We start from the raw sequence: 15217 nt of genomic DNA, 5'->3' as shown, positions 1-15217 counted from the left end.
TATGCCTGACTGCAACTTAATATGCAGTCTTTACAGTAAGTAGCTATCTATCGTTTCCTTACATTGTTGGGTGTAAAAGTAAATGAATCCTAATGTAATTTGATAAAGTGTGCTGTGCCTTGAATGTGACTAAGACACTGCAGCATGTGTTCACTGTCTAATCTCTCACTATGCTTCGAAGGGTCATTTCGAGCTTAGACTGTGTGTGCACTGCAACTCTATGGCAAGAAGGGTTGTCAGCATGGAAGATTAGGACTGTACAGAGTTATAGAGTATATGTGATGTCTTCCCAGCAAAACTTTTGCAGCATACTCTAAACAACTTTGGCAACATCTTTGAGAGCTTACTGTTGCCGAGTTTGTTTCAACTACTTTGCAGAGGTTTCACTGGTAAGCTCCTCCACATCCTCCATACTGTCCCTATCTCTCCCCATGCAATTTCCGTATTATTGGAGCCCTGGAGAAAAACTTTCATAGCTATCAATTGGTTTCAACCAAAGAAGTGCATGTCTAGACACAATCATGATTCCGTAGGCAACTGCCAGTATGTTTCCATGAAGGCATTGACCATCTTGTCTCTCAGCGAAATAAATGTATTAATATTTATGGTGATAATCAGTTTACTTTCTTTTTCCCATCTGTCACATTTTTCATTTGATGGCCCATGTACATTTGTGAATATAGAAGTAGTGCAAAATATTTTGACCAGTTCATGTAAATGACCCAGCAGATAACATCTGCAAATCTGTGAAGCTGTTTGCGTATGATGAGGTTGGGTACCTAAAGGTGTGTCTGTTTGGAAAGCATTTTGAAAAGCAGAGAGATGTTTAATCAGTGATTGGTGCATTGTTGGCAGCTAGCTCACAACAAAAATAAATGTAATAATGCACATAAATAGGTAAGATTAGATTATTGGAAATTAGTCAAAAGTGTGAAATATCTGTAGATAGCAATTTAATGTGGAGCCACTGTAAGGGAGATGGATGTCAGACAGGTTTATTGGATGCATCCTAAGAATGTATAATTCAAACATAAAGAACACACAAAACTCTCATTCAGGCAGTCTCTGAGTACGTGTTAAATGGCATAGGACTCTTACCAAGTCAGATGACAGGAGACAGGGAAAAATCAATGAAGAGTTGTGTCTATTATTACAGGTTCATTTAATTAGTGAGAGAATGCTCAACAAACTCCAGTCGAGGATGTTACAGGAAAGACATAGCACATCACTGACTGCTTCACTTAAAATTCCAAGGGCTCATATCCTGAAATGAACCAAGAAACATATTACATAATGCAATATGGTCACAATGCTAAATTTAAAGAAATTCACATACAGAGCTGTATCAACAGTCTCTCTTCCTATATAGTATATGCAAGGGAGGGATTATTTTGTTATATTATGGGTCATTTGCCATACTTGGGGAGTGCAGATGTATATTTAGAAATACGGTAATGGAAAATCTGAGGTCAGTGTTAATGACCACAAACTCAAATACCGTGCAACAACATCAAAGGGGAAGTATTATGGAACAAATGAAAAAACAAAGCAAAACAGAAAATCTCAAAACATTGATCAATAGATGGAACTGTAAGCATCAGAATCTGCACAACAGGCATGTGGCTAATGGATGTTCCACAGTTTGTGTCCAAGATGCTCCATGAAGGATCACACACTGTTGATAAACCTCTTTTACAAGAATGGTGACTGTATGCTAGTAAGCCCAGCAGAAGTTCCAGACACTGAAGGGTATTAAAAAAGCCACTGGTCCGATGTCTGCTAAAGGTCTGGAGAAAATGATTACAAAATTCAAAAAGACAGGTTCTTTTAAAGTGCAATGTGGCAGAGGTAGAAAAGCAGTTGATTTGATATCTGTCAAAGATGTGACCACAGCACTGCAGGAGGGGTCAAACGGTGGTCCACAAACATGCGGTGCATGGTGGATTGCCCAAATATTGGACAGGCCTGTGAGCACAATGCATAAAATTCTATGAAACACCATGCATTGATATCCATATAAAATCACCCATGTTCAAGAGTTCCTTCCTGCTGACCTGCCAGCAAGACAAGCATTCGCTCTGGAATTTCTTGCTCATATGACAGTGGACAATGAACGGCAATGGAACATTCTGTTGACAAATGAAGCCTATTTATATCTCCAGGGACATGCCAATACATGGAACTGAAAAATTTGAGCAGTGGAAAATCCACACACACATCAACCAATACCACTTCATTATACAAAGGTGACTGCATGGTGCCGCGTGGGATTAGCCGAGCGGTCTAAGGCGCTGCAATCATAGACTGTGAGACTGGTCCCGGCGGAGGTTTGAGTCCTCCCTCGGGCGTGTGTGTGTGTGTGTGTGTGTGTGTGTGTGTGTGTGTGTGTGTGTGTGTGTGTTTTTGTCCTTAGGATAATTTAGGTTAAGTAGTGTGTAAGCTTAGGGCCTGATGACCTTAGCAGTTAGGTCCCATAAGAGTTCACACACATTTGAGCATTTGTTTTGACTGCATGGTGTTGATTGATGGCATTATTTATCATAGGGCCATATTTTTCAAGGAGATGAGTCCTGCAGCTCCTGTTACCTGTACCATCACTGGTAAATGCTATGAGAGTCTTTTATACACCAGTATCATTCTAACCTTTCAACAGCATGGATGGGTGTGTATGATCATTTTTAGGCAAGAAGATGCTCCTCTGCACATTGAACAGCCAGGGAAGTGGCTGTTGCAGAGGTATTTCAGAAATACTAGAATTATCAGCCATTATTTCCCTATAGACTGGCCATTCAGATCAGCTGATCTTAATCTGTGCAACTTGTGACAGTGGGGTTATTTAAAAGATGTTATGTTCAGTGCTCCAATAAACAACATAGCTGAAATGAAGGCATGCATTGCACAATACATTCTGAATGTGAACCCTGAGGCACTCTGGTCAGCTGTGGAACATGCTGTTTAATGATTTCAACTTGTGTCAGAAAATAGTCTCATGACAATTAGAAAACAATGTCATTTTGCTTTTTATGTGGTTTTTGGCCCCAGAGTAATTAGAAACCAATATCATTTTGCTTTTTATGCAGTTTTTATTGTGAAGACAATTAAAAACCGATTTTTCCCATCCAATGTGGCACGACCACACTCACTGACAGTGCCACAACTGTTGAATGCCGAACTTGTGCTGTCATGCTCATTGAATTGTACGGATGGTGTAATGTGCATCTCAAACCATAGCCATCATATTGCAATGCATCTGTCATTTGTAGCCAACCCCATTTACATTAAAATGCTTAAAGTGCCACCTACTGGTAAATTTTTTTTGTTCCATAATGCACCCCTTCATCAATAATAGTTGTTCAAATTTGTCTTTCTGAGCAGTGGCTCTCTTTCTACAACATTTTGAAGCAGGACCTTTAGTTATGGACAGCCTGTACTTGTAATAGGGTGTAGTCTTTCAAACACTTCGATGTTGCAAAAGATAGGGAACAGGAATGACCCAAGGTCAAATCAGAATATTTTGTAGTTTGGATTGAGGAAAGCCACTTTTTGGGATACTAGCAAGTAATTTGAGGAGGATAATTCTCAGCCCTGAGCACACTGAAATAGACTGTAATTGTACTATTTGGGGCCACTGTTGGAGGGTAGTTCCTTTTTTGAAGGCATGTGTAGGGACTTCAGAATACTGAGTGGTGTAGCTCTTCAATGCAAGTTCACTATTCACAGATGGCTAGACGGTAGCACTTATTGTGGAAGTGGTTCCAATAAACAAAACAAAATGAAACAGAGTGAAGTGGGACAGTGGTAAGACTCTGGACTCTCATTTGGGAGAACAGCAGTTCAGATCCCTGACCAGGCATCCAGATTTAGGTATTGCATTGTTTCCCTAATTTGCTTAAGACAAATGCCAGGATTGTTCCATCGTGTAATGCATGGCTAATTTCCTTCTCTAAATCTGAGCTTCTGCTTTGTCTCTAATGACCTTGACATGAGTAAGGGGCCAACCACCATTTGAGCAATGCTAGCAATGTAGACTGTTCGATTGTTCATTGTATTAAGAGCTTTTAAGTAAAAGTGAGTCACTTATTTGGATTTGTCTTTGAGGTATTCCAATTTAATTTCAATTTTTTGTGCATTTGTATATTTATGATGCATAGACTTGCATATATTAAATGTGTAGCATAGATTTTCACAATTGTTAGTATGGATAGGGGCTCTGAATGCTGCGTTCAAATGTGAAGTGAGATGTAGGCCCTCCACTCATAGCTCCAGCTTAAGGGCAGTTCCATGAGCATCACTGTGGGGTACCCAACATGGATGGAGATCCACTGGATATTCAGTGTGTCTGAAGCATCTTCTGACCGGTCTACTGTTGTTGTTAACCTGGTTACTGTCTGCATTCACCTTGGTACCTTCGTCTGTGGTCAAGTGAGAGGTCATTTCTACATTTCTAGGTGTGGCAGGCTCAAAAAGACTTTCCTAGTTCGTCTGACAAACATGTTTCAGGTGCTGTCTATGACTAATAATGATTCTGGACCAGCTGTAGTTATTTGCCCTGTTCCAGAGGATGCCTCTCACTTTTCAATGTTTCAACATTCACAGAGGGTGGGATTATTGGTAGTTTGGAGCTCTAGTATTAGGTACATGATTGACCCCATTAGGGATATGGGTGCCATGGAGGGGAAGAAATCCGGTGTGCATACAGCAGGGTCATCACCAATGTGGAACGGGTCTTTCAGGATGCTGTGAAGATACAAGGTTCGGCCAACTACAGATGATGGCTCATGTCAGTATTAACAGTGTATGTCACTTAAGATCTGAACAAATTCTCTCTGGTTTCCATACCCTTGCTTGCAAGATGATGGTGGAGTTCACCGTCTGCAGAATCACTGACAGGATCATTGTGGACTTCTGGTATAGAACAAGCAGAGGGCAGAATTAGATGCTGAGACAGTTCTGCAGCTTTATAGGCTGCCGATTCCTTGGAGAGGTGTCAGGATCCATCAATTAGGAGTCCACTACATATAGCAGACAAAAAATTGAAATATGTTTTATGATGTGATGATGGCCAATGATAAATGAAACCAGTAATTTTGTCTGAAATCAGTGTGACAGTGCTTGGCAGTAAATTATTTTCAAAACAATTAACCATTGTGGGTCACCAGCTGCCCCCCCCTCCCCCTTGATGGGATATCATCTAAGGGAACTAAAGTTATATGTTCCAAAAGGAAGTGTTATAGACCCTCTGCTGTTTTTAATTTATATAAATGATTTAGGAGCCAATCTGAGCAGCCCTCAGATTGTTTTCTGTCAGTGCTGCCACTTACCATCTACTTAAGGTGCAGAACAAATTACCAAATGATTTAAAGGAGGGATTTATATGGTGAAAAAGTGGTAATTGGCTATGAACAATATAAAGTGTAAAGTTTTCCATATCAGTACTAAAATAATTCTGTTAAATTTTGGTTACATAGTAAATGATACAAAATTAAAGGGTGGAGATTCAACGTAATAGCTAGGGATTATAATGGGAAACAATTTAAACTGGAACCATCAAACAGAAAATATTTTAAGGAGGCAAACAAAAGACTGTGTTTTATTTGCAGATAAGTGAGTTGACATAGCAAACATTGAGACAAAGATGTTTTTTATGAGGAGATCTTTTGATAAAATTACAATCACCAGCTTCCTTATCCAAAAGCCAAAATATTTGGTTGACTCCTACCGAATTAGGAAGAAATGACCATCATGATAAAATAAGAGAAATCGAAGGTTATACAGAAACATTTGGGTGTTAATTTTTCCCAAGTGCAATTTGAGAGTAGAACATTTAAGTGTGAATTGCAGAGTAATCATATAGATGTAAACTTGATGGGATGTTAAACCCTAATACTACTCCCTTTCCAGAAAAGTGAATGTATTTTAGTCGTTAGTTGGCTTAATAGGGACAAACATTCTTAGTTAGTAACATGTTCCATAAATCATTTGAATGAATTTTTTATTGAAATGATGTGAAACAAGTTAGTTTATGAAATATGTATACATGATTAGTTTTAACACCCTCAAATGTGCATCTACACTTAAAACTTCTTTTTTCTTTTTGCGGGTTACAAGTTTTTAAATGGAAGTTGTGTGTGTGTGTGTGTGTGTGTGTGTGTGTGTGTGTGTGAACCAAGGCCAAGTGGACCTTATGTACTGATGGACAGCGACCATTGAACATTGCAGGGGACGATGTAAAATGTTATATGAAATCACCAGAAGTAACCACTCGTGAGTTCTAAGGGGCTACCATCAGTCTACCTAGCACAATGACCGTGCATAGGGAATTAAAAAAAAAAAAAAAGGGGCACAATGGTGAGCATCTCATAAGCTAAACATTTCTGTAGTCAATACTAAGTGATATTTGAGGTGGCGTAAAGCGCAATGCCGCTGAACAGTGGATGACTGGAAATGAGCAATTTGTAGTGATGAATCATTCTATACCCCGTAGAAATCCAATGGAAGGGTTTGGGTTTAACAAAGACCTGGATAACATTACCTGTGATCATGTGTAGAGCCGACAACAAAGCACAGAGTTGATGTTATGGTATGGGGAAGTTTTTCATGTTTAGGGTGTCATCCCCTTGTAGTGTGTAAGAAAACCCTAAATGCAAAAGAATATGAACACATTCTACAGCAATAGTAGACGAATAGTTTGAAGGTGGTGATTGTATTAGTGTGATGGTGCACCCTGTCATGAAGCATCACATGTGAGGTAATGATCTGTGGACAATAACATTCTTGAAATGGAGCAGCTAGTCCAGAGTCTCAACCTAAACCCAATGGAGTTAGAATGTTGACTTCACTCCAGATGCCAGCATCCAACACTACTACATTCTCTTGTTTCAGCCCTTTAGCTGCCATTCTTCCACAGACATCCATGCACTTAATTAAAAGTGTCCTCTGCAGAGTTCTAGCCATCAAAAAGTCAAAGAGTGAACATACCACATGTTAATGACCACAGATAGGTGTCTGGATATATGCAGTGAAGGTGCAGTTAAAATGCCAAACTCCTTGAAGGGTACCTGCAAGATGATTGTGGGTGAACACCATATATTATTCTTAGTGCTTGCTTTTGTACAATCAATATTTTCTTTCTAAGTTATGAATTACTGCAGAAAATTATTCCATAAAACACTATTTAGCTGTAATATCCAAAATACGTAGGAGGCTGATTATTTTGTTTCCAAGACTAACAATTATATGAAGAGCAAAAGTAGCTGAACTTAATTTTTTGTGCAGCGAAGTAATATGCTTCTTCCATCTTCCATTATCATCAATAAGAACACCCAATAATTTGGAGTGTTCTATCCTGTTTACTGATTCCTGTTCATTTGCTACATTAATTGTTAGTATGACTTTGTTTTCGGGTTGTACACCAAAAATTATCTACGGTTTACTCAAACTATTGTTTCCTATTCCTGATAGATGGTGCTGTGTAAATGTAAACTATTGTGTTCTAACTGTTGGTATTCATGTTCAAATGTTACTTGAGTAGAGCAAATGTTATTGTACAGTACAAATAATATGGCTAGACACTGAAATTTCTGGCAAATAAGCTATATGTATGGTAACTTATATTTCTGGTTGATATATTATTATGTTCTGTGATTTGGTGGCCACCCTGCCATTATCAGGGTGACTGATTTCGGTGTGTGTTTCCATCCAACTGCCATAACTCTCGCACAGGCCACTGTGCAGCTCCTGCTGGAATGTAAACCACAACCATTGTAATAAGGCAAAATGTCCATGAATGAAATCAAGCATCCCAATGGTGAGAGGCAGTGGGATTCACCAGTATCAAGCATCCTGATGGGAACGTAACTATTACATCCGTGTCATTGTTCCTGGACATACTAAATGTAGTTTGTAACCAGACACTGAAATGGGTAATCATATTGTACTTCACAATCAAATTTGCAATGCTAAAGTAAGTTTTGGACATAAATATCAACTGTTAGAATGTGAAAGTTTACATTTACATAGTACAAGAAGTGTAGAACCAAATACATTGTTCCTTAGTTGCAAAAACAGGCACGCTTGATATTTGTCAATTACAGAGCCACTTACCATGAATGGAAAACAATGGCTTGAGTAAAACATACATATTTTTTGCATAGCATTCAAATATGCAGTAAAAATTGTGGGCTCCCATTTGAAAATACAAAGTTGTCTTCACCCATGCAGTACGTATAGGTAGGAGGTGACCCGTTATAGCACAGATAGATGTCCTCTTTGCTAATAGTAACTTTTCACCTAGAACATTTTTGCATATGATGTGTCATTTGATCTATTTAGTTGTCTCAAGGTAAAACGAACACCCTAAATATATAGGACTAGACTTGAACTCTGGGTGACTTCCTTTGTGATTGCACCCCAGTCACTACAATTTTCTTTCTTTCCAGTATTGTTTGAATTATTCAGCACAATGTTTTGCATTCAGTTTAAATATGATTAACCAGTTGTTTCTAAAGCCACCAGTTCTGTAAAACTTACATTCACTCCTAGAGAGTAACGTGATCTATGCAGTCAGATTCCTTGGAAAGATCATAAAAAATACCAACTGCCATCATTTTATTATTTAAAGACTGTAATATTTGGTGGGCAAATGTATAAATTCCTCACCCCAGTCTTCCTGCTGATATGTGGTCTTAGCAGTGTGTATTCAGTCAGCACAATATAACTGTACTTGTATGTGTGGTTATGTATGTGTACAAAAGCTTGTAAAAGGATTCGTCCAAAAGCTAGCAAAGTTTTCAGACTTGTTCATGTGCCTCATGATGACACAAGTGGAAAACACAACAATCAGATTTTTGTAATTTTTAATCTTTATTGTGTATGAAGTTTGAAACTTAAATATCAATCTTATATAGCAGTTTGAGGCAACTATCAAAAATTCACGAGAAAATAGACTTTGGAGTTCCCAGAGCACCTGTAATTCACTAAAGGTAAGACGATGTTTGACGGTCCACTCTGTTGTATCGGTAACACTCGATAATAGCAATTGCTGGATCACTCGTTCTTGTCTCACTTCAGTCTTTTTTTTCCATTCAGTTCAAATATCTACCTCATTTTTGTACAAAATGCATGAATTATATGTTAATTAATTTGTATCTATCATTTTTGTGGAAACATAATTGACTATTTGTTACAAACTTTTTTGTGTAATGTTTGTAGTGTATAATGGGACAAATCGTCTTGTAGTAGCACTGCTTCTTCAGCAATTACAGCTGATGGTGTTGGTGTGGAAAGATTATTTTCTGTGAGGATTTGCTTATAATATACGAGGACAGCTCTTAAGTGTAATCTTGAAATTTCACTGCATAGAGTCCTCTCCTCAACAGCATCTTGCACCGTTGAAAGACCTGGCATATTGCCTTCATCCACATACAGCATCACAATCTTATTTTTCCTTTTGTCATATTAGAAAATTTTGACCCACAATGTCACAAACAACTGTCTGTTGCTTTGACAATTAACACTGAAATGCTGCTACAGCCACAGCTGTCCCTCGCAAAAGGTATCATATCTCTTCCAGCCATTGTGGAATTTGCGAAAAGCACCAGGCCAGTGGCGTGGGATCTCAGTTTTGTCAACCATTGTCAATATCATCGACTAACAGTAACGTGCGTACTGCAAAGTTTGTGAACATGTGTAGATAATGATTACTGTTAACTCTCTTCATACAGAAGATCTGATTTTCTTTGAGAGATGCATGGAACTGCTTTGGAAAATAGATATTAGAATTCTGAACTTCAGAACCACAAATATAAAAAATTTCAAAAATTCGATTGCCATGTGGTCTCCTTGTCAGAGTTTCAACCATCAGGTGAGTTGCTACCTTTACCATGAAATTATTTATGCTCTTTAGAATTCCATTTGAAACTCCATCAATACCCCATGATGCTTTTATTTTTCAGATCTTTCATAATTCTAGTAATTTTAGTAATGGTTGTTGGTGCTATTTCAAGTTGCTTGAAGTTCTGTAGAATGACACTTCTAATATATCTTCTAGCTTCTTTGACTGAACCATTTAATCCCATTTTTGCTAATATATTTAGAAAGTGATTATTAAAATACTCACAACTTGGGAATTATCAGTCACAACACTGTCATTTACTTTAATTGTGGCAGTATTTTGGGCACTAAGTGATTGTCCTGCCATTCATTTCACAATAACCTATATAGTTTTAATCTTATTATCTCATGAGGTGCATATTTCTGTTCATTTTAATGACATTCCTTAGAAAATTACAGTATTTTTTGTAGAATGCAAATAATATTTGGTCTTGACTTGTTCTGATCCTAAATAAATTTCCCTTTCCTCTTACATGATATTTTAATTCCTTTAGTTTTCCCTGGCTTAGTTTTTTATTTGACTTTCTGGATAATTTTTCAGGAGAGCTATTTTCAAACATAAACAAAAATTTACTATGGAGTATATTGAATTTCACATTAGACTCTCCTTCCATATGTACTTAATGGAATACTACCTCTTAACTCATTGTGAAAACATTGTATCCTTTTATCGTTAATAAACCTCCCTGCTTTGTATGAACATGCCTCAGAGGTGTAAGCTGCTACATTGTTTATTCCTATTAATTTTATATCATGGTCAGATGGTTCATTAACAATAAGGACACATTGTTTGTTTCACCCTGAGCTCTGTCATAAAAATGTTATCAGTCAGGGTCCTGCTATCTTACTGCATGTGTTGAAAAATTCTCTACTTAAATCAGAGTGAAACAGCCAGATAATGATTCATGTTCATTGTTCCTGGCAGAATCTTAAGAAATGCCCACTGAAGTTTTCTGGAGTTAGGAGTCACCCCCCTCCTGTCAAAGGCCTTAGTAAAAGATATGGAGCAGCAAACAGATGTAAAGAGTATCTTCTTGCCTTCAACATGGGAAAACTGAAACTGCTCCTAAAGACAGAATAATAAGCCAGAGGAACAGCAGCCTTTTCAGGCAGGGGTACTAGTCTGGATAAATGACTGACCTGACTTAGTAATATTAGCTAACATGGCCTTGCAATGTTGGTACTGCAAACGGCTGAGGGTAAACAACAGCAAGGGGAAACTACAGCCATAATTTTTCTTGAGGACATCCAGCTTTCCTGTATGGTTTAATCATGGTGGCATCCTCTTGGGTAATATATTCTGGAGGTAAAATAGTCCCCCTTTCTGATCTCTGGGTGAGGACTGCTCAGGAGGATGAAGACAACAGGGAAAATAAAACAGACACAGTGTGGAGTGTTAGATCCCTTTACTGGCTGGATAGGTTAGAAAATTTAAAAATAGTGATGGCTAGATTGAAGTTAGATATAATGGGAATTAGTGAAGTGTGTTGGTAAGACGAACATGACTTCTGCTAAACTCAAAATAAAATAGCAGTAATGCAGGTGTAGGTCTAATAATGAAGAAGACAATAGGAATGCAGGTATGCAACTATGAACAGCATAGTGAACACATTATTGTAGGCAAGACATACACTAAGCCAACACCCACTACTAGTTCCACCGATGATTAGGAGATTGAAACGGTTTATAATGAGATAAAAGAAATTAATGAGACAGTTGAGGGAGAGGAAAATGATAGTAATGGAACTCAATCAAATTGAATGAGGTGCAGCTGAGGGAATTAGAGTAAGAGATCAGAAACATGAGCTTTGCTGCTTGGGCAGCAAAATAACTCGTGGCGAGTCATGAGGATATAAAATGCACACTGGCAAAAGAATGAAAGGCATTTCTGAAAAAAGAGAAGATTATTAATGATGAACATATATTTAAATGTTAGGATGTTTTCTCTGATGGCATTTGTCTGGAGTGTAGCCAGATGCAGACCATGTACAATAAACAGCTGAGACAAGAATAGTACAGAAACTTTTGAAATGTTGGGATACAGGAGAATGCTGAAGATTAGATGCTAGGCCGAGTAACTAGTGAAGAGGTACCAAATCGAATTGCGGGAAACAGAAATTTGGGGCACAAAGAAGAGATTAGTCTGTAGGATGCATCCTGAAGCATCAAGGAATAGTCATGTTTAAGAAAGTGTGTGTTTTGGGGTGGCAGTGGGGGGCAGAAGGCAATGATTGCTTGAGTACAATAAGCACGTTCAAATGGATATAGACTGTGTTAGGTTTTGTACTGGATTGCTCTGTAATACATGGATATAAAAATTGACTTTATTTCACCATCTACATGCTTTCACATGCAGAAGAAGACAAACACAGATAACAACAACATAACAAACAACAAAGGGTACAACATACCAACTCAAACTAAGATACTGCTGCCAACTTAACAAACAGATACAACTCCCATGTCTAAGACAAGGACAATTTGAGAGTATGTCTTTCTGGTTTCTTAATACTGCTATAGCTTGTCACAACATTGGAATTTCACTGACTACTTTCTGAACTACAGTGTCATTATTCTGGATGGCTACAGGTTACTTTTTATGACAGGGGTTGGTAACAGTTCTGTCTCAGGAATGCTGTTAATTTCAGGATCAGAATTTATATCAACTACAAATATCAGTTCTGCTCATTAGATTGATTTCAGGGATGATGCTCTTATCACTACTAATGAATACTTGGTCAATACAAATAAATTTATGCTGCAGCTTGTGACCAAAATAGAAGGTATTATGGGTATCGGTACAGATATTGTGATCATTGGTACCTTAATACGTACCTACTACAGTGTGTCGGTTGTTCTCTCTTTGCATCTAACAGTATTACTGCAAATGTGTCACGTAATTTATGACCTGATGTTTTCTTCACTATCATAACTGCACCACTAAGTTGACTGTGCCTGTCAATATAGACCATCCATTTTGCATCCATGTGTCCACACTTTAGATGGTTCAAATGGCTCTGAGCACTATGTGACTTAACATCTGAGGTCATCAGTCTCCTAGAACTTAGAACTACTTAAACCTAACTAACCTAAGGACATCACACACATCCATGTCCGAAGCAGGATTCGAACCTGCGACCATAGCAGTTGCGTGGTTCTGGACTGAAGCGCCTAGAACAACTTGGCCAATGCGGCCGGCATCAACACTTCAGTACCTGACCTGTTGCCCAAGGGAAAATAAACATGAATGACTTGCTCATGCCATGAGTACTTCAAGGTATTAACCATCCTAGAAACATATTACTACTAATATCTGTAAGTATATGCAGATGAAGTAAATACAGATGTAATGGTGTTCGCCAATGAAAATATCTGCAGTTACAACCCCAACACACTGCATTGTGTAACTTTTGTGAAGCCTGAATAAGTAAGATTGTTCTAATTTATTTATTTATTTATTTATTTTCTGTGCATGTAACAAAAAGTTTTTGGACATTGTCAGGAAAATTTAGATTACATTACACATATACAGTTAAATATTTACATTCTTTCATAACAACATATGGATCAGACATGTCTGTACACATTATTTCTCAAAAGAGCACTACAAGTAGATTCCTCTATAGTGTAACACAATTTAGCTTATATTTATAATAGTGCAGTACACATAATACAGTGTATAATTACATTCTTTCATACCACTGATAGATCGGAGACATTGTCTATATACACTGTTTTCCAAAATGGCACTACAACTTAAAATCCTCTATAGAGTAACAACACTTCTCTATTAATAATTGCTTCAGTCTACTCTTTAGCATATTTAGATTTACTTTCTTGAGTTCACAGGGTAGTGCATTGTAGAAAATTGCTCCCATTCTGTGTGGGCTGTGGTCCGTTGCCTTTTTATTGGTCACAATTCTATGAAAATTTTCCCTTCCCTGTGTATCATAGTTGTGTACATTACTGTTTCTCATATTAAATTCAGGATTTTGTTTCACGAACATGACTGTCTGCAGTATATACATGGAGTACACCATAAGAATTTTATATTTTCTAAAGCTGTCTCTACAAGGCTCTCTCTTCTTTACCTTGGCTACTATTCTTACTGCCTTTTTTTGTAATCTAAAGAGTCTATCTATATGAACTGCTGATGCCCCACCCCATATCTCAATACCATATTTTTATAACTAGGGTTAAAGGTCAATAATTTAGGCCCTGCTACCTCTCCTTGCTATGGTGAGGGAGGATAGTCTAAAATCTCTTGTTTGAATCCAGCCATGGACACACTGGAAGTTTCGATATTTGATTCCATCCATTATCTAAGTGATATCAAGTATATCTGTTTTCAAAGTCATAATTCCTACCACATCTTACAGGTGGCACACATATCACCACAACTGCTTCCACAGTGCAGAAACCACAAATGTCTCTGAATGTAATGTTTCCAGACATATCATGCTTCAATCTGTCCTACAGTGTAAGTGTTAAGGCACATAATATCAGGAGGTGGTGAGAAAGTGAGACAGAGGTAGAGATAGAGATAGCATGGCAACAGAGAAGGGACAGATAGTTCTTTACTGCCAAGCCTTAAAAAGTGTTGCTGTAAACAACAGTGAATAAAACTGCATCATCACTGAAATATGACTACCTAACAGCCTGGATGAAAGCAGTTACCACCATCAGCAGTGTTCATGACAAGGCAACCAGAAGGCAACTAAATCTCATTGACTGAAAGAGGAGTTGGATGTGCAGAATACTTCAAAATTGGAGCACCTTGTGACAGTACCCGACACGTGCTGTGGATGCCACCATGGCAACTGCAATCTGGCAGCCTTCTCAGCTGAACGGTGGCACTGAGATCAAACATCAAGTGTGTTGTTTGTTTCATTTGGGGGAGCCACTGGGTATAATGCACAATCTTGACTCCTGCATACTAAGGGCAGGGGCGGCTGAAGTTCACGCAGGGTTCCTAGTCAGCAATATGTCCCCATTTTTTAAACATATTATATTACTTCCATGTAATATGTCAAGCTAATGTCTAACAACAGTTTATTTCACTAGCTGAAGCACTAACAGATGCAAAGCTCCTTGATTTTTGCACCATTGTCTAAGCAACAATATCAATGTTGCTCAAGACACCAGCTATTTGCCACAGTTGACCTATGGGTTCTATTCATTTAGCAAGGAAAAATCACTGTTCATGGGTAATAATTCTCTCCATAATAAAACTGAAATAGTACTTTTTGACCTCTACCTACTTAGGGCATGTATACAGTCAAAACAAGCAGGTGACCAAGTACTCTTACTCTTGTTTTCACTAACA

The sequence above is a fragment of the Schistocerca serialis genome, chromosome 3 (genome assembly GCF_023864345.2).
Source record: "Schistocerca serialis cubense isolate TAMUIC-IGC-003099 chromosome 3, iqSchSeri2.2, whole genome shotgun sequence".
In the NCBI taxonomy this organism is placed as follows: Eukaryota; Metazoa; Arthropoda; class Insecta; order Orthoptera; family Acrididae; genus Schistocerca; species Schistocerca serialis.
This window is presented reverse-complemented; position numbering follows the sequence as displayed.